This window comes from Falco cherrug, chromosome 15, assembly GCF_023634085.1.
Source record: "Falco cherrug isolate bFalChe1 chromosome 15, bFalChe1.pri, whole genome shotgun sequence".
Classification (NCBI taxonomy): Eukaryota; Metazoa; Chordata; class Aves; order Falconiformes; family Falconidae; genus Falco; species Falco cherrug.
This window is the reverse complement of record NC_073711.1, coordinates 16,602,856-16,623,586: the sequence shown is the minus strand read 5'-3', so window position 1 is coordinate 16,623,586 and position 20,731 is coordinate 16,602,856. Positions and strand designations below refer to the sequence as shown.

Below are 20,731 nucleotides of genomic sequence, written 5' to 3'. Positions count from 1 at the left end.
TTTCTTTCTTGTTTGTTTTTTTTTTTTTTCCCTGCTGTTCGTTCTTCCTTTCTACAAAGCTGTCAAAATTCATGATGTTCTCATTCTCTACAAGTTTGCTGTACAACTTTATTTTGCAAATTAAAATGAAATCAATCCCCACCATTCTAGCATACCATTTCTGTACAAACATCTACAAATGTGCATTGACTTACACTGCAGTAAGCTGGTTTTTTTATGAGCTCACAACTATGTATCAGTGGTGGCCTTCTGTGCCACTGTTCATCTCATTCATTGTGATAGGACTGTGATCATTCCCTGTTCAGTCAAAGACCCAGATATTAGTAGTAAAAATACTTGATTTATTTTAGTTAATTTACATGCCCTGCAGCAAACTACATCCAGAACAGAAGCCAGGCTAGTTTTCTTCCGGGCAGTAGTCCCAGTAGGCCTCTGAAGTGCTGCAACTCATTGACCACCAACTGCCCAGGGTGATGCCTGCAGGACTGGCAGAGAGGGTTCACACCTGCACTGTGAAAAGGGAGATCTACTGTTGAGGAGGAAGATGGTTCTTCCCTTATGATTCTGTGAGCTGTTCTCTTCTGCCAAGGAATCTCATTTTGATGATGAGATGAAGAATGGCTTTATTTCAACTTAAGACATCATGGGTGAAACCTTAGAAGAGCTAAAGTGGGACTGCACAGCAGGAAAATATTTTGCTTGCAAATGTAAAGGCATTAGTTAAATAGTGCATACATATCTTAAAGCATGTTTCCCCTGTCAGTCATGTACATCAGGGGAGGACACCACCTTACAGCCCAGCTGTAGGAGATCAAACTGGACAAACAGAGCAGACTTGGTTTGCACAGACCCAGAGGCCATTTGCTTTCTCTGCCAGCAGTGACAGCCCTGTGGTTGCTCCTGAGCTACAGCTCCGCATCTGCCTTCCATATGTTTGCCCTTGGCGCTTGCCTTGACTCTACTCTGTGAGGTGTACTGTGTGGTTGTAGCTACATCTCCCATTTTACGCTGTGCTTGGCTCACCTACTGTTGAATTCAGCCTTTGAAACTGTTTAGCCAAACATCCTGCTCACTAGAAAGTGGATAGCATTGCTCTTTACAAGGGTCTTCCTGCACATGCTGCTGCATTTTGCCATAAATGACGCCTTGTGTCAGCTATTATTTTTCTGGTGAGGTGGCTCAGCAAGTCCTGGAGCCTGTATACTTGAAATCTCCATGGTGCTCAGCGCCAGAGAAATGCAGGTGTTGGAGCTTTGCTGAGTGTCACTTACATGGCCAGGCTGAGGCAGTGTAATTCCTGGTCCCAGACAGCTGTGAGATTTAGGTTTATCCACCTCTTGTTGAAGAGGGAGTTTTGTGTGTGCATGTATGTAATGTGATCATTGTATACATACAGAAGGTGGTTTTTTCCCCCAAGTTCTATGGCATTCTGTAGACTGTATGACATGTCAGTGGCTCTTCAAGAACTTAAAAATGTTGCATATTTTCCTAAAAACCCATCCTCTGATTCTTGCTGTTCTCATGGGAACAGGATCATGACAGCGTTCCAGAGGCTCTCATTATATTGTGCAGCCGTTTCCTGTATTCCCGTTCAAGTTGTAATCGTGCCATTTCTTTTTCCTGAGAGCACTTTTGGCACTGTTTACTGAAGGTGAACTTGCAAATATGTAATGACTTGAAAAAAATTTGCCATTTACTGTATAGCAAATGTCTTGTTCAAAAGCATCTTAAAGCTTAACGTGTGGATGACATTGCATGACTAAAGGCCTTAGCTGGCTGACCTTTAGCATCCCTCTAAAAATAGATCCCTTTCAACCTTGGCTCTCTTTCAGCGGCAGGTGGGGTTGTGCAATGGGTCTTCATTACCTCTGGCGCTTTCTCAGTGATGCATGTGAAAACTAGACAGGTTTTCACTGCCTATTGTATAGTAATATCCTGCATTTCTCAGTGGAAAGACTTCCTGTTGCCTTATATTTTTAAATGTCTTTAAATAAAATATTGAACTCAAAGATCAACGCCTATACAGTTTAAAGATACACACTGTCTTTTGATGCTAGTTAATGTAAGTTTAAATTTATTGATTTGATTCAGCCTTATCTTAACAAGAGTAGTTCAGGACTAATATTTTACCATCATCAGGGTTTATGGAATGTAATGATAGGATTGAGAGCGCTCATTTTTAATTAAGGCATGGATTAACTAATAGAATGAAGTACCAGTTCAATCTCTTGGAACTTGGACCAGAATTTCTTTTCTATTCTTTAAGTTGTACCTAACAGCTCTTAAAGAAATCAATAATTGTGTGAGACTTGGTTTTGTATCTAATGATAAAAATGTCTCTAGCTGTTTTTATGCCCGTCTTTGAGGGAAAGAAAAAAAAATATCCCACGAAACAGCAGGACTGCTATACCTGAAAAATGAAATAAAAGTTCTGATTTTAATTGTTGTGTAAACAGTATATCAACAATGATGAGATAATTTGAAAATGGGAGTTTTGACTGCTGTTTCAGTGTAAGTGGAAAATTCATTCCAAACAAATGTAATCCCTTTTAACTGTTACTGAAAATCACATTCTCCTCTTGTGCCTTCCTCTTGTCAGATTTCAAGGCTCAAACATCTTTAGGACTATTGGGGGTTGGTTTTGATGAGTTTTACAGGACCCTCCCAACCCAAACCACTCTATGGTTCTATGACTATCCCCATGTTACAACTCAAACTTAATGTATATCATAATTTCAGTCAGTGCAAGAAAGATATTTGCAATAAAGATTTATTGTGAGTCTCAGCACCCTAATTGCTGTTGCTGAGCACGTAGCATAGTTATACTTAGTATTATTCCGATTCATGCATAGAATGCAAAAAAATGAAATAAAATTGACAAAAAACCCAAACCCAAATGAAAAAAAGAAGATATTTTTTGGAAAATATACTTAAGTCTTATGGCAGGATTGTCTATGTTTATCAGTCTTGCTGGGGAATTTTGGAAAGCATGTTAAACTGGGATTTAGAGTCCATGGCTGCTGTTCGCATTCTGTCTTAGCAGCTGGAGTTACTGTAATTGCAATTTCCGTATTGTATCTATTCAGACTCAATTAAAGTGTTTTGTTGCATAGTGAAATATGAGTAATTTTCTGTTTCTTAATGGTGCATACAGGAGTGGGCAGGTCTGGAGTGGGCTGTTTAAGAATGGAGCATCCTACTGGTTTTGATGCAAGGAGCTTTCTTCCGCCTATCTGTCTAGATACTGTGTAGAGTAAAATATAGCTGGGTTCCAAAACACCACCTAAGTTCTGCTAGACTGTGTCAAGCCACCTGGTCCAGCAGCCTGTGTTCTGTAGCTTTTGGGCCATGCTGAATGTCATGGCACCTAGATACCACAGCTGGTGATGATCAGTTTGGTGATTTTGGGTTTTATCTCAAGTATGTGCCATGTAGCCTAATTTATTATTTTATTTCTTTATGTTCTAACATTGCAATTCTCTTCAAGCTGTAGTGAAAATGTTTCTCTCCGTTTGTCATTGCTGTTTAGGTTTTCTGAGTTTTATTTGCACAGCAGAGATCCATGAAAGTCACTGGCAGTACCATTTATATCACCAATTCAGAAATTACAGTACAGGTACACCCTGTGCTTTCATCAGCAATACAGGTCAGAGAGGAGAACTTTGCCGTTGTAGCTTTCAGTCCTTAATTATGATAGTACCTATTTAATGTAATTTCCTCTACCCTTTTATTGTTGTATTTGGCCTAATTCTGTTGCTTTTTATATACAGACTTATTGATTAAGAAGGACCACTGTCTGACTTATGGGAGGATCAATCTAATTATGAGTAAAAGAGCAAATTCATGAGAAACTAATTATATAACCTTTCTGCTAGCGATACTCCCATGTTCTCTTTGTATTACACGGATTTCTTAGCATGATGCCTAAGACAGGCTTCCAGTAGGGGCAGTGGAATCCAATTTTGTTCTTGAATGCAATACACTGATGCATGAAAATGAGACCAGACAACACCAAACAAAAAGTGATATATCACTGTAAAAAAGAAATCCCAGTGCAAAATCCCTAAGTGTTCTGATACAAAATTAACCCTTCTTATAATGTTTGTTTCAAGTTATTAATTCAGTCACATTTTAGATGTATTTTAGCTTTGCTACTGATACTGTTTTGAAGATGGTTTTACTTTTTTGAAGAGGAAGTTGGGCAAAAACACCAGGAGGCCCACATGGATGAACAGTGAGCTCCTGGACAAAATCAAACACAAAAAGGAAGCCTGCAGGGGGTGGAAGCAAGGACAGGTAGCCTGGGAGAATACAGAGAAACTGTCTCAGCAGCCAGAGCTCAGGTTAGGAAAGCTAAAGCCGTAATAGAATTAAATCTGGCCAGGGACATCAAGGGCAACAGGAAAACCTTCTATGGGTACATCAGTGGTAAAAGGAATACCAGAGGAAATGTGGGCCCCCTCTGGAAGGAAGCAGGACGTGTGGTTACCCAGGACATGGGGAAGGCTGAGGTACTCAATGATTTTTTTCCACCTCTGTCTTCACCAGCAAGTGCTGCAGCCACACCACCCAAGTCACAGAAGGCAAAGGTAGTGACTGGGAGAATGAAGAACTGCCCACTGTAGCGGAAGATCAGATTTGAGACCATCTAAGGAACCTGATGCACAAATCCATGGGACCTGATGAGATGCACAGACAGACCCTGAGGGAACTGGTGGATGAAGTGGCTAAGCCACTATCCGTCACATTTGAGAAGTCATGGCAGTCCAGTGAAGTTCCCACAAACTGGAACAGGAGAAACATAACCCCCATTTTTAAAAAGGGAAATAAGACGTGGGAAACTACAGGCCGGTCAGTCTAACCTCTGTGCCCAGCAAGACAATGGAGCAGATCCTCCTGGAAACTGTGCTAAGGCACATGGAAAATGAGGAGGTGACTGGTGACAGCCAACATGGCTTCACTAAGGGCAAATCATGCCTGACCAATTTGGTGGCCTTCTACAACGGGGTTACAGCATTGGTGGATGAGGGAAGAGCAACTGAGGTCACCTGCCTGGACTTGTACAAAGCTTTTGACACTGTCCCATATGACATCCTTGTCGCTAAACCAGAGACACATGGATTTGACAGATGGACCACTCAGTGGATAAGGAATTGTCATGATTGTGTTCAAAGAGTTGTGGTCAATGGGTCAATCTCCAAGTGGAGACTGTTGACAGGTCTGTACTGGGACCAGTGTTGTTCAGCATCTTTGTTGGTGACATGGACAATGGGATTGAGTGCACCCTCAGCAAGTTTGCTGATGACACCAAACTGTGGTGCAGTCAACATGCTGGAGGGAAGGAATGTGATCCAGAGGGACCGTGACAGGTTTGAGAGGTGGGCACGTGTGGACTTCATGAAGTTCAACAAGGCCAAGCGCAATGCCCTGCATATGGGTTGGGGCAATCCCAAGCACATAGACAGGCTGGGTAGGACAAGGGGGAATGGCTCTAAGCTGAAAGAGGGTAGATTTAAATTAGATACAAGGAAGAAATTCTTCACTGTGAGGGTGGTGAGGCACTGGCAGAGGTTGCCCAGAGCAGCTGTGGATGCCCCATCCCTGGGAGTGTTCAAGTTTTCAAGCCAGGTTGGATGGGGCTTGGAGCAACCTGAGCTAGTGGCAGGTGTCCCTGCCCATGGCAGGGTGGTTGGAGCTGGGTGATCTTTAAGGCCCCTTGCAATCCAAACCATTCTATGATTCTGTATAACAATACATTTCTGGCATGTCATAAATATGCCTAAAGTCATCAAGTTGAAAAAATGGTTCACAGTCAGTTGATGTCCTTCCTGAATGACCAGCATCTAATGCAGCCTGCTTTTTATACTATGCAAGTCAGTGAGGCAAAGAAAGAAGCAGATGTCGTTAGAATGACTGTGTAATAACAAACTGATGCAATTATATCATGCTGTGTTCACATTTCACTTTTTCCAGAAGCAGGTCAGTTTTGCATAGAAGTTTTTATATTGCCAAAACTTGTGCTCACCTTTTAGCTTTTTTTTATTCTCCTTGGAAATACTGCTTTAGAATAAACTTGGTAAAGAGCTGAAACCAGATTAGATATGCAAATAGGGAAGATACATTTATAAAGGACTTTTTAATTATACAAAAATATTTTGCAGCATATTTGTTATTCCGACGTGCTTTTTGTTTTATAAAATTGGTTGATGGTCTGACATCTTTAAAATAAACAGATGCCTATGCTTAAGTATTTCCTTCAAGCTGAAACAGAGCCAAGAGTTGCACCATATAGCAGCGAAGTATGTCTCCTAGTCAAGCATCTTCTATCCATCCCTCCGGAGTTTTAAGTTTTAATTGCACACATTTTCTGTCAAGCCGCAGTTTTCTTGTTTGTTATGTCCTCTAGGTAATGTAATAGAGAACAATCTGTGCACCACATAAAACAGTTTGACGTGTTCGTTATCCCCTCTTCCCTGTACAGTAGCAGACATGTCGGATGTTTTGGCAGGTCTAAGCTGGTAGGTTTTTATGTTGTAGTGCTTCTTGTTTATGATGAAAAACTATGCTTGTTGGATGATTTCTTCCCACTGTAAAAACAGAGCATTAAAAGAGCATTCAAAACTTGCGTAAGTAGCAAGTAACAGTTACCTCCATGTATATGGGCTTGTGCTTCATCTCAGGCAGGCTTTGTTAGTCAGGAAGCAATGCAAGGATCCAGAAAGAGCTTTGCTGACATATTGCTGGTTCCCTTAGCTGATCTCAGTTTATTGACACTCCCCTCTATGACTGAATGATTGCTTTTTTACTTCCAAGCCTTAAAATAACCTCTACTGTTGCTAGACGAGGTTTAACAAACAGAAATAAATTAACGCGTAGCATTTATTAGCACGAGATGTGGATAGCTTCTGGCTAGTAAAACTGCTTTGTCAGGGAGAACGTAAAAATGGAGCACAATCAATCAGCAGGAAAAACCTTAATGTTGGTAGTGGGCAATGGAGAAGGTTTCTCATGTGCACCCAGAAGAACGCGGGCTGTGCTGCCCCCGCGGGGTTCCGCCCTGGGTGCTGCTGGCTGTTGTGGGTGAGGCTGACAGCAGTCATGCCACTGAGCTATCACCTGCATCCATGCCAGTCACCGTGTCTGCCCTGGGGACCCTGGTCAGCTGCAAGTTTTCTATCCAAAAATGATTCCCCCCCTCCAGTCTTCCTGACTCTGCTCTGGGGTAACCACCTCCGGAGATAAAAAGCTTGTTGCTGTCATCCTGGGCCACCCAGGTAAAGGGCTTCTGTGCTAGCGCTGCTGAGGATAGCAGCGATGCTGGTGCTTGGTTTTGTTCTATGGGCATTTGATGACTCAGGTGTTAGTCTGAAATTTGGTAAGCTGATTTCCTCCTGTAATAGGCCAGTCTCGAGGAGGGCGGAGGTAAGACAACACCCGTCTCTGTGCTGTTATTTTATGCTCACCCTTAGGTTTATACATTGTCCTTCATACAGAAATCCAAGGTAGCTCAAAAATTAGTTCAGTATCGCATGTAATTCCTAATAGTATAATTCTAGAAAATCTTTACTCAAACAAATAACCTTTATGCCTGGATTTAGCACTCCCAGTTGTTCCATTGTTTAATCGGCAATACGTTTCTAAGCCAGAGAGATTGACTTGACTTTTTCAGAGGTGTGATTTTAGGTGGTGTGATTTAGAGACAGGTAAGGCTCTGTGGGTGCCTGGAAGCTCAGGGGCAAGATGTACAGATATGGGGCTGGTCTGCAGGGTAGGGTATGCCGGCTGGGTAGGGAATGCTGGTACAAATAAGGCTCCAACCCTCTGTTCTCATTTACCTGCAACGAGTGCAGCTTCTCAACAGAGTTAGCAGTGGAGAGCATCAGCAAGGACAGCATTGCACTGCTGCTGCATCGCTGCGTGCACGTTTCTGAGCACGCACAGAGTTTGCTCTGATGGGCTTTTACGCCGGCACATTACAGACAAGTAATGAAAGGGAAGCTAAGGAAAAAAATCTTGTATATGAATAGATATGCTTAAAATCTGGAAAATATTTTCTATTATGTACTTCACTGATTCTTTGTTCCTTTAAATGTTGAGCGTTTCTACCCAGCCATACTTGCCTCACGCATCTGCTTTTGTTCTAGTATGTGCACAATTGATTTTATTTTCGTAAATGTTTTGAAGAGAGATTTTCCTGTGTAGACGAGGGATACTCAGAGTGCATATGTTTGTCTACCTACTCCATATTAGAATGTAATTATTAGAAGGCAGAATGACATGTGAAAAGTGCATAAGGACAGTTGAAATGTCAATAAATCTAGATTACACCTTGCTCTCCTCTTCAGCAGGGGCTTAACTCAGTTATTTTTTAAATAAGGTGTCACTGTACATAGTGATTTAGGAGTATTTGTTGCATGGAAGAGGGTGAGAATCATGAGGTACGTCCTAACTTTGTGCCTCTGAAACACAATTCTGGTTTTTGATGGTAGCCCCAGTGCAAATCTTGTAAGTTTCTGTTTAGAAGGCTAGATAAAAACATAGATGCTTTTTTTATATATATATATACACATTTCTGTGCAGGACTTTAAAAATATACATTAACTTATTCAATATTTGAATTCAGAATAATGTGCTTTGTTTTACTTTTTATCTTAACATCTTTCAGCATTATGTATTCTATAGATGATCAAAACAAAAAATGATTGCCATGGATGGGTGATCCTGCATAATGGTGCAAGAAGATGTCACAGAAACTGAATATAGATAGACATGAGGAAGACTATGTTTTTTACTGAGCTGACATGGAGAATTTACAGAACATCTCAGGGTCACACAGAGTATTGCAAATAATGAAATGCGTGTCTATGCACAGAAATTATTATTTGCATGGGAGAGCACAACGGGTGAAGGAAATATTCCCTTTGCCTAACTGCAGAGCTGCCTGCATTTTAGTTTCAGAAGTTTTCTCCTAGCCTCTCATAAACAGCTTGTATCAAAAGCATTTGTGCCTGCAGAGAAAAAACCTGAAGAGCCAGACAAGTTCTACTTTTTTGTTGTTGTAGTTCCTATTAAAGGTTTTTGGTAATTCAGAGCAACAGTGTGGTGGGCTGAGCCTGGCTGGGTGCTGGGTGACCCCCCGCTGGGTGCTGGGTGACCCCCGGGCCGCCCTGTCCCTGCCCTGCTCAGCCGGGCCGGGGGCAGAGACACAGCGAGGGGCTCCTGGGGCGGGATAAGGGCAGGGGGAGATCTCTGGCGCCTGGAGCCCCCCGGCCCCCTCCTGCCCCGGCCTGGGGGCTGCAGGGCTGCTGCTCCCACTTCTCACGCCTCTCTCCATTATTGTTCTTCCACAGGTCATTTCTCCCCCTTCTTAACCGTGTTACCCCAGAGGCGCTGCCACCGTCACTGCTGGGCTCAGCCTGGGCCAGCGGTGGGTCCGTCTCGGAGCCGGCTGGCACGGGCTCCATCGGACATGGGCGAAGCTTCTGGCAGCTTCTCACAGAGCCGCCCCTGCAGCCCCCCCGCTACCAAACCCTCGCCATGCAAACCCAACACAAAGGGTAATGTCCCAGGTCAGACAAACTTAAATTAAGCTGCTCTGGTTTCTCTGAAGAAATACCTTCATCGTGTCTCAGTGGCACAGCAGGTAGTCTTAAACTCTTCAGTGTTTGATCGGTGGCAGGACAGGGAAGGAGGAGGTGTTTTAGATGGAAGAATTTTGTATCTTTTTGGGAGTTATTTTGAGAACATCTGTCATCAGTCTGTTTTTTATAGTTTAGGGATAGGCTGGTTTGGCAGGGCTGGGGTAGCAGAAGAGAGCAGAACTAATGCCAGACGCATTTCATTGCAGTGGTGGCCTCCTGATGGCTTCTCCTGAGCATCCCTGCTCACGTTCCAGGGCAGCATCACCGGGGCAGTTTTTCTCCTACATATGCTGTACTGATTTTGCCTCTGGCAGGAGCTGCTTTGGCAAGTAGCATGTGTAAATTTGTAACTTCATAGCAAGATGTCAGGGCTTTAGTGGTTGGTTAGATTAAAGAAGTACTGATTATTTCAATTGTGCTACAGATCCTGCTTTTCTTTTGATTAGATGCTAATTGAACATGTTGTAAAGCTGAAAAGCTTCTGGGAACAGTGGGAGACATTTAATTGAGCAAGCCTTTTAAGTTGAGGTGGGATGCACCCAAAAGCTGTGGTATACATGGAGCCTCGAGATAAAAGTGGCTGTGCACGGTTAGCGTTTCCAGCAGGAGAGAAACATGAAACAGCAGCTGTGGTGTCTGCCATATCTTTTTTCCAAAATCTGTCCCAGAAGAGGCAGTTTTGCTCCAGGAGACCTCTCTGGGGATATCTGTGACCACAGATGCTGCTTTTGAATGCTTTATAAATACGCATCTTAGTCTATCGCTTCTGTTAATATGGTACAAGGAAGAGCATGGCTGTGTGCTGTTTGTGTAGGTGTGTTACCTTGAAGCATGATCTCCAGCTCCTGGGTCTCCAGCTGGGTTACACGTGTGTGATGAAGAGCAAAGGATAGAGAGTCCGGTGCTGCTGCTAACTTCGGCCAGTGAGGAAATGTGGGAATTTTTGCACTAATTGTAACTGCCTGGAAGTTGGTGCTGAGGAATGTGTCTGGGTATGTCGTGCATTTCCATCAGTCTGCTTTTGTCAGAGCAATTTTGGAAGTAGGTGAAGGGAAAAAATTGCAAGCTACAATACATTGACATAAAAATATATCATCCAATGAACAGCTTCATTTCCTAAATTGACTTCTAAATGGTAAGACACAACTATATGTATGGAGCTCGACAATGCAGTTCCTGTTGATGGCAGAATTCAGCAAGCCGATCCCTGGCTGTAGATCTTGCAGAAAATATGTTTGCAAAGGATTCACAGAGGCATGAAAAACGGGGTTGGCTGAAGAAGAGGAAGAGAAAAAACAGCTAAATACCCTGCTTGCAGAGCTTTAGTGGGAGGGGTTCCTGTAGCATGTAAGCCGGTGGTGGAGCTTCCTGCGCTCCTGTGGGAGGGAATCATGACAAATATTTTCTATTAGGAAAGTGGAAGTAATGACATATGTTGTGTGTGTACTCTTTGTCTGAGAAGTGCATGACTGTAAAGAGACAGATGGCTCCTTTCATTCTAATCATGGGCATGTGGCTCCTCCATTTATGAGGCTTTTACTCCTGCACAGATTTTTTTATAAATTATTTTTAAGAGGAAAGGAAGTGAAATTGCCTTACATCAACTCATTAAAAATTACTAGGAACAATAAAGATTATTAGGAAGTCTGTGTCCAGTGAACTACAAATATGTTGCCTAGAGCAGACTGAAAAAAACCCGCAAACAAAACGTAAATACTAATTCCCAGAAGGATGTTTCTATCCTAATATTAATACACGGTGCTAACGCAGCCCGAGCAGTTCTCCATCACACCCTGCTGGGGTTCCTCTCCCATCTGCACATACTGAGCTCACACGCACCATTGCAGGGTGCAGTACTGGACCCTGTAACACATGCTGATGCCATGCCAGGACGTGAAAGCTTGAAAACTGTGCCTGCTTGACTTAAATGTATTCGTGTTTCTTGGTTTTTCCCACCGCAAAATTTACCAGTTGCTGCTTGAATGCATTCCTGAGGGTTTATTTTTGTTAAAGAGAGATGGACATGTGATTGGGACTGCAGGTTGGTCTTGGATAATGTTTTTTTTCACATGGAGTGAGTCTGCCTGGGAGCGATTAAATGGAGAGAGGGTGGAAGCCCATAGGCCAGGATAGGAGATCTGGTGCCTTTTCTTCTCCTCTTTCTACATTGGGGAATTAAAACCCCTGAGACCAAGGGGATTCAGCTGATCTGCCAGGCTGTTCACCTTGTCCTCTATGGTGCCGTTTTCTTCAGCTTATGCCTGCAGGGCTCTGCCTGCACCTCTTCCTGTCACCACAGTTATTTCCTTAATGTATAACAACCACAAGCTATATACTAGCACCAGTCCTTGCCCAGGGGTTACCTCAGCCCTTTTCTTTGCACCCCATAATGGCGTGCTGTAACATCAATATTACTTCTGTCAGTCCTTTAGCAGGTCTGTTGCTTTGAAACAGTGATTTGATACAAAGACTGTTAAATAAAGGCTTGTAATTATTAGGTGTTTTACTTTTTAAACATACCATAAATAGGTTTATTCTTCTGCATTTAGTATTTCTCTGTTGAAGAGAAGCTTTGGTTCAAATGAAATATGTTTCCTTACTGTTCTAATGGATGTAACACTGTAATCAACCTCTTATGAGTCTAACAGCACTCCATCCGTAACGTGTGATTCAGAGCAATGATAATTTCTTCAGTCTCACTGAAAAGTAAGGGAGATTGGAGTACATTCCTACACCTAGAAACATAATGTTGCCATGTTGTTTTAAGTGCCCTTCAGACAAGATGAAGATATATCCACTTTACAATGACAATATTTAAACAGATCCTAGCTTTTAATGTGCAGGCTTGGTGACCTGATGATGATTTTGAAGGCATGGTTGTATTGCATGTGGTCTGCTGATGTTTTGAAAACTCTTCCATTTTTCCAAGTCTCCTTCACCCTCAGGGATGGTGTAGGTGAGGAAAATTCCTCTTGGACTCCAGAATTGAAAGCTTTTCTTCTACAGTATTTTGGAGACTGATTGACTTGTCTCTAACCTATTTTTATAAAAGCGTCCTGCCTGCTATAATTTCTTCACCATCATGAATTTTAGCCTTATACTTAATTATGCTGATACTTTCTGAATGCTATGGCAAATGGTGGCAGTATTGAAATTGGGTGTTAAAAATGGAGAGAGGAAGGTTGGAAAGAGCAATTGTCCTTTTGAATTGTTTCAATTAAGAAGTGGACTTCTTCCACACTTGAGTTTTGAAGATAGAGTTCAGTGATCAGTGGCATGGGGGAAGGGGAAGGAACATCTAGTGGGGAGCTGAAATGTCTGGGAGCTGCTGTTACAGGTTTATTCCACTTCCTTGAAGTTGAAATAGGACAGATGCACAAGACAAAATACAGCAGTGATGGAAAATACACATTCTCTCTGTCAGGCTGATTCCTGCACTGGTGCTCCTGGAAAAAAAGGGCACAGCAAATGGGTTGTATCCATTGCCTTGGTGCATGGTTAAATGCGTACTTCTTTGGGGCTCCTCAGACACTGCTAGAGGTAACTCACTGGTCACATTCAAAGCCTGGAGCACTAGAATAGCTCTGACTTATTCTGCTTGCTCATTTCTGAATTACTGCAGAGACTGGGGGAGTTTCTTCCTTTGCTTCACTGAAATAAGGCTAGAGATTTACAAAGATAATGTACAATAGTATCTCTTCACTGTCCTCCTCTTGATTTATTTATCTCCATGTTTTAATGCCTAGCAAGTCTGTGTATACAGAAAGAAAACAGAAAATGTTAACTAATGTAAATTATATGGACTTTCTTGGCCAGAGAGAAAGTCGAAGGAAAATAGAACCAAGATGTAATCGCAATTTTAATTGGCATGAAGAGGAAAGTCTTTAGAAATGAAAACTGAAATTTAGCAGCAAATAGAAGCAACTTCTTTTTGAAAAAAAAGTTTAAAGTAAAAACTAATCATCTTGATAACAGAGCATTTAATAAAGGGAAGGTGGATTTTGAAAATAACATAAGCTGCATTGTTTCAGAGCTTGTATCTGGTGCTGGGAATTTGTCTGGTGCAGTGTACTACAGAAAACATTTGGTAGTCTTCCAGATGATACAGCTTAATTGTAAGGAGTAATTTTAAGAGTATTATCTGGAGATGCTTGTGAAGCTTTGGTGCCTGTGCTTTTTCTGATCTGTAGTGCTTTCTGTGCTGGGCTGGAAGGTAGAAGGCTCTCAAAAGTAGCTGAGGATTTTTCTGGTTCAAAACCTTTCACTGTTTCCTACTATCACCACCACCTTTGCTCCTTCTGATGTTCACCTGGAGACCCCAAAGCGTCAGAAAAAGACTTTTTCAGAGTGTGTCAGGTTGAAAAAAACTCTTTGCACTGGCATGTCCTGGGAAAAGGATTGAAGAGGAGAAAAAGCTGCAGAAAACCTCCAAGAGCCAGAGAAATCACAGGTGAACAAGGAGAGATTATGAACTTGGAAAGTGTTGAATAATTGTCAGTTCACCACGTGTTTATGTGCCTGTTACAGAGAATGTGGGTTCAAGGAGACTATTTGGAGCACTTGGAGGATACATCTACTAGGAGTTACCCAGGTATCCCCTACTTGAAAATAGCTGATGGCAGGGAGATATTGAAGGGCAGTGTTGTACAAGGCTGCTAGTCCCTGTTCCCAGGCGTCACCTGCAGCTGGTGCTGGAGCGCTGGGCTGACCTTTGATCTGAACCAGCACCCCCACTCCTACATGAATGCTGTCTTTCCATCTCAAAGGCTCTTTTGGTACAGTTTCTCTGAACTGTATTAAACCTGTTCTATTACAACAGTAGGCATCTGGATTGTAAAGACAGTGTTGTAATACAAGTGGTTGGGAGGAACAAAGACACGGTGGTCTTCCACCATCTGCTGTCACAGAAAAGCTGGCTTTGGCGTAGTGGCCCGTGACACAGTGGGAGGAGGCACAGTCCATCTTCTGTGTGCAGTAGCACAGGGAGGCAAGGCTGGCAAGCCACGACCAGAGGAGGCATGGCAACAGGCATAGTGAAAAGAAGAACAAAAGGTTTCACAAAATGTCTATGTTTTGGGATTCTTTGTGAAGGGGATGTGAAACTTCAAAAAAAATTCTCAGTGTGAGGATGGTAAAAGGGATGTGAGCCACTCACACCTCCTACACAGGTGGCTCTGTGGAAGTGTGTAAATACTCTCCAAAAACCCCACTGCATCACTTTATTCTCTTGTAATATAGTAGTTACAAAGGAACATATTAACTATTCACATTATGGCAGCAAAATAAGAAAGAAATATTAATTATTTAGCAGGTTACTCAGGAGACCACCTAAATAAGAACTGAGAGAGAACTTTAGAAGTGTTTTCAGAAACAAAGATACTGGGTGAAATTCTCTTTAGTTATCTCTGAGCAGTCCCTTTGAAACCCAGTCGCTTTCTATGAATACATGGAAGGATCTGTCACGGGTAGTGAAGGAAAGCGAAGATGAGCCTGAGATACAGCCTTTCTGTATCAGGCAGAGATCGGCCAGCCCACAGGGAGGATATAGGATAAGCTGTCACTTCAGCTGAACAGTTTCCTTTTAGTTCAAGTGAGAGGCATGTGTTTCGGGGGCAGAAAGGTTCTGGTTCTAGTCCCAGATTCCTCTGTGCCCATGCCAGGCACTTCTTCCAGCATTGGTGGCTTAGTTGCATGAGATGCGGCTTTAAGTTAAAATAAATAAATATAATCTGTTTAACAAACTCTTTTATCTAATGTGAACTCATAGGGAGGTATGTGATGAAGGCAGCAGCCTGCTGCAAGCCTGCAATGTTGTCAGCACAGTTACAACATTATTAAATGTTGAGCGTGAACCTGAGTTTCAACAAACAGGTTTTTTTAGGGAACAGCAGATATGCACATAGATATTTTTTTTTTTTAATGATTTTCTTTTTCTTTTTTGTTCTGAGGCAGTTGATTTTACTGTGTAGTACAGGGTCAAAAGCCTACTTCGCTTCTCTTTCCCTTTTGTCAGGTGAATAACGGCACTTTTTTTTTTTTTAAGTATGCTAAGGGAATACAAGCTGCTTTGTGTTAAACTATTTAATTTCTCTGATGGAGGACTCATAATTAGTCTTGCTCAAGATTTTTGTGCTTCACCTCCAGTTACTGAAATGAGTTGATCTAGCTCAAAGGCCAGGCTTAATTATTCCAAACTTGGTGACTGGAACACCTGTAAAGGTCCCTGCTTAAAGGCTAAATCTGCTTTGATTGTCTTTTGTACCTTCTCTTGGTGTCCTTTTTATTTTATTAAGCACAGGAAGATTTTTCTCCCCACCCCTGGGCAATAGCCTTCTCTCCAAAGCTGGTTTTCATACTGACAGATAGCCTGGACTGCACACCAAGGTCACAGGTTGGTTCTTATTGTTTTCAACTGTAGCACGCTCATAATTTGTCTTTTCTGTATTTAAACCATCTTTTCCATCAAATATAGGAGGGAGTTTTATCAGTTTTATCTCTAAACTTCTGTCCTGCATGGCTACCTTTGCAATACTGTCTGTATTGTAGAATTTCTCTTCTTATGTAGTGAAATAACCTTTTTTCTGGATGAAAAGAGAGGCTCAAAATGTTATAATGTTCTTGTGTTCAAATGCATTTTAAGGCCTAAGCAAATGAAGGTTTTCCATTTTGTTATTTCTCGGAAGTTTTCCTGAGACAGAAGAGGCATTTGGCACAGCAGGTCATCTCTGATGGTGTCTGAAAACAAGACTGCAGTCGTACGAATATAGATGGTAGCTGCTCTAACGAGTGCAGCTTACATCAAATTGCTATAATGAGTCAGTGCAGTTGTGTTAGTCTTATTACATTTCTGAATTAATGGCTTGGAGGGAAGTTTTTTAGCTGCTTTACTTGAAACCAAATCTAACCGCAGCCTGCCATATTGTACAATGACAAGAAATAGCAGAATTTCAATTTAAATTTGCCTCGGACTGTGTGTGATCCTTTATATCAATAAAACAACAACATAAGATACATAGAGGTGTTAAAATAACCCTCCCAATGGTTAGGTCCAGCTCTGCACATAGAACTGCGGGTGGCCGTTTCAGATCATCAGTGTCTGTCTTTTAATGACAGTGAGTTGAAGCTCCTGAATGAACGTGGCCTTGCCCGTGGCCATGTCAGGCATCCTACCCCTGCTCTGTGTGTCGGGAGCCGTGCGAGTGGTGCCCACATGGCACTGCCAGGCTGAAGCCAGGCTGCCCTCAAGGGGAAAAAAAAGTGTGGTTTTATTGCACGCGTGATGACTTACCAAAGCAGAAGCTTTAATGTGGATGGTCTTTATCTTGGTGTGGTATAGGTTAGGATATGCAAGGTTAGGATAGTCACCTTCCATCATAGTAGCCTTATTTTTAGTTGATGGAGTGTCAGCTAGCACAGGGTTCATCTTTTGCCCTGTCAAGGGAAACCTGTGATGATTCTACACTGGAAGCTCTTAATTTTTTATTATCATTTTTTTAAGTTTAGTTTAGTGGGGGGGTATGTTTAGTGGTGGTGTGAAGAGTCAATATAGAGAACTGTCCTTTCTCAATTATTTAATTTCTGGCTTAACTAGGATAGTTTCCTCTTGATTATATGTAATGATACAGAGTTGTCACTGGCTGTTATGAAAAATGCTGTGTGGTAATAGAAATAGAATATAATAACTTGCAATAGGGAAATAGGAGAAAATACGAAAGATGACAAAATGCAGTAGTAGTTCTGAGGCTGCAGTGCGAACTGAACTAATTGTGGAGGTTAATTGGCGGGAGCCTGTAATGCCCTTTGTGAAGCTGAATGGAGATCTGGAGAATAACAGCGAGTAAAAGGTATTTTTGTTAATAGTACTGACCCTGAAGTGTAGAATTGTTTAACAACCTACAGTTAGTGGGAAAACCAAGCCATTATCTGAGTGTACATCGAGATTTAAAGAATAGAGTCACTGCTGAAGTGATTGAAGTGTTTAAAAGTATGAATTAAAAAGAAAAACTAAGGAAGAAACTTTTCAACCATTAACAAATACTTTGATACTCCTGAATCAGATGTAAATTTGGAGGGCAGGTGGGGTCCCTAATTTGACCTGATACTCATCGTAATGAGTATCAGACTCAAAACTGAGAAGGTTATTAGAAAATTGTTGTTTAATGTTTAAAACAAAACAAAAAACCACAACAGAAAGCAATTTAATTTAGTGCCAAGCAGCATGTCCTGGTTTGAGGAGACAAGCCTACAAGTCTTGGTGGAGAGACCAAGGCAGCAGGTGAGCTTGCAGTGCTCAGCCTCCAAGGAAAGCAGAGATCCAATCTGCAGTTGCAGAGTACAAAGAGAGCCACTGCCTACGGAGTCACAAATTCATTTACACAAAACCTTTAGGACCAGGTCTTACCCAGATGAGTAAAAATAGGTTTTTGTGTGGTGGTAGCTAGTACACGTATCACAGTCCATGTGGGAGCTGAGGTTATAATAAAAGCTGTGAATAGAAACCTCCGAGGCAAGGCACGTGCAGAGCCGTTGGTGGGAAGATTGTTCCTTTGGGTGAGGACATGTGAGGTGCTGCCTGACTGCTTTGGAAAATCATGCCGAAATTATTTTGCAAGGTAGGATGTCAGGCTTGGATTTGCAGATGTCACACAGGAAGAATGTATTGGAAGACTTTAAGAGAAGGGAAAATACTTTGTAAAAGAATCTAAAGATACATGCTGTGATGGAAAGGGAAATCTGCATTTCTGCCAAATATATGAAGCAAGTAAAATGAAAGCATGAGATACCATCAAAGAGTTTAATAATCAAAGGACAAGATGAGGGGGGAGGAGAAGAATAATGTGACCAAAAAACCAAAATCAACACCTGTAATTTTGCATGTGAGTCAGGAAATCTGCAGTCATTTAGGTTCAAATTAGCAAAGATTAATTTGTGTATACTGGAAAAATTGCCTGTCAGTTCTTGGTTATCATTGTTATTGAATAGCTTTGTTGGAAGAGACAACTGCAAAGTCTGTAATCTTACATGTAAATCAATATTTGCTAGACATGATATATTGACTGAAAATGACAGATAATGAATCACAATTCAATTATTTGGAATTTAACGCTTTTTTGCAAAAGGACATGATTTAAACTGTGTAACTTTGAGCCTACAGTTTAATGATCTTATGGAATGGAATGCTATAGAAGCTGGAAAAGCAGATTCAGGTTTCTGTCTACTGACTTTCAGGGCAGCACCATTGATACTGGGATTGTTGCTGGCAGAAATTGCATTTGAGAGATCTCTTCCACTTCTGGAAGAGAAGGATAGGAAGCGTGAGAATTTGTAGAGGCTTTGAAACAGTATATGAAGATGATAGATTAGACGACAGCACCAAAGGAAAGGCACCAGGAGGATGTACAAGACTAACGCAGAGACTGAGGTACGTGTGCATATATGCATACCAGTGTGTGTGTGTGTGTGTGTGTATAAACTTTTACATACAAATTTTTAATTGGAAGCATATTTGCCTGTTTGGGGCTCTGGTATAAATGTGATATCTCAAGAGTATTCAGGTTAAGTCAGGTTTGTAAGTTCAATCATGTTGTTAATATTTGAAGACAGGAAACATGCAGATTTCGCTTTTCATCTCAAGGTCTTTGGTCTCAGATTTGTTAGCTGATATGTTGTATTAAAGATTCAACTTAGATATAAACTGTAACAGGCACTTCTCATTAGCTCCAGGAGTACTCTGAACATCCCAGCCCAAAAAGCCTTCCTGGGTTATTCCATCCTTTCCACCCTTGAATGTTAGCAAAGAATTTCCCCCCAGCTCCATCCCTGATGTTGTTGTTCCATAGGAAGCAATCTCTTGCAGGGCCAGAGAGAACAGCCGATCACTGTAACACAAGTTTTTGTAACAATGTCTTTATGTCTTGACAGACTGTCATATTTGCCCTTACGTAAGCTGTCTTATTTGGTACCATTTTGGAGAGGGAGGGAGAAGTAACAGTCCTGGAGTGGCAACAAATTACCTAGGTGAAAGAAATGGGTATTTCAGCAGAAGGGCACAAGTTGTTTTGTATGCTGGGAGCACAGGCCAGGCCTGTTATATTAGGTGGAAAGATTTCTAGTGATTTTGCAGGGAGTTGAGACTGATTCACAGCTGTTAAAAAATATTTCCCCTTTTTTGCTGTCTTCCTCTGTTCTGCTCCAGGACACCCTAGGTTTGCAATTAAGCAAATGTTTTGTGGCTAATGTCTCTGTTTGGAAAGACTTCAATTACAAAAAAATATAATTTGAAGAGGAGGAATTTGGGGCTGGAAACTTTGCTTTTCTGTAGAAAAAGTTTACTTTAAATGTTTTCATTAATCTTCTGCCAAGTGCTTTCTCCCACTTATGTCCTTTCTGAACAGTCCTGTGTCAGATGCAGAGAACAAGAGTGAAAGGAGAAAAAACGAACAAAAAAAATATGCTTAGATGTCAAGAGTGCTAAGGACAGCAGTAGAAGTCTGTAAGTTTTAATTTTACCCAGAGGTGAGAGCACTGAAAACCAATTTAAGGCAGGAGCCATGTGGGTGCAAGGCTTGTTCTGCCCCGCTTGCTGCCAGGCTGCATTTCCAGGGGTGCAGTCCATGGAGTGGGGCTGGAGATGGAGAGAAGACGGTGGTAGTGCTCCTCAGCCGTGGGGGAGGAAACTGCATCTGGCATGGGTGCAGCTGAGAGGGGGGGTGCTGGAAGGTCAGCTTCTGAGCCAGAGTAAGGGCAGAGGTAGCTGGGCTTTGTTGTTTGTCTGAAGCAGCCTGAAGGAATCAACAGCCACCAGACCCCTGAAGGTTAACTTGTGTTGCTCATTCCTCCTGTGGCTGTTGATGCAGGTATTCAAAACAGGACCAAACTCTCATTTCTTATGCATTACCAATCACCTACTGAACAATAACTTTTTGTCGTTAACAACCTAGATTCACACCCGGATCTGCATCAATTCCCAGAGCTGTCACTTCTTTCTCTTAATAATTTATTTGCTTCTGTAATTGCTTTGCAGGGCTTTCGTGACATCCAGGGAGTGAGTCTCCAGCACAGATCTTAACATCTGAGAAATACCGTAGGCT

General features: G+C 41.9%; 1 protein-coding gene across 2 annotated transcripts in view; it reads left to right on the top strand.

The window, feature by feature from the left end:
* Nucleotides 1–20,731, top strand: part of FGF13 (fibroblast growth factor 13) — a 259,537-nt gene that overhangs the window by 99,518 nt on the left and 139,288 nt on the right. The gene's annotated exons all lie outside the window — the stretch shown is intronic.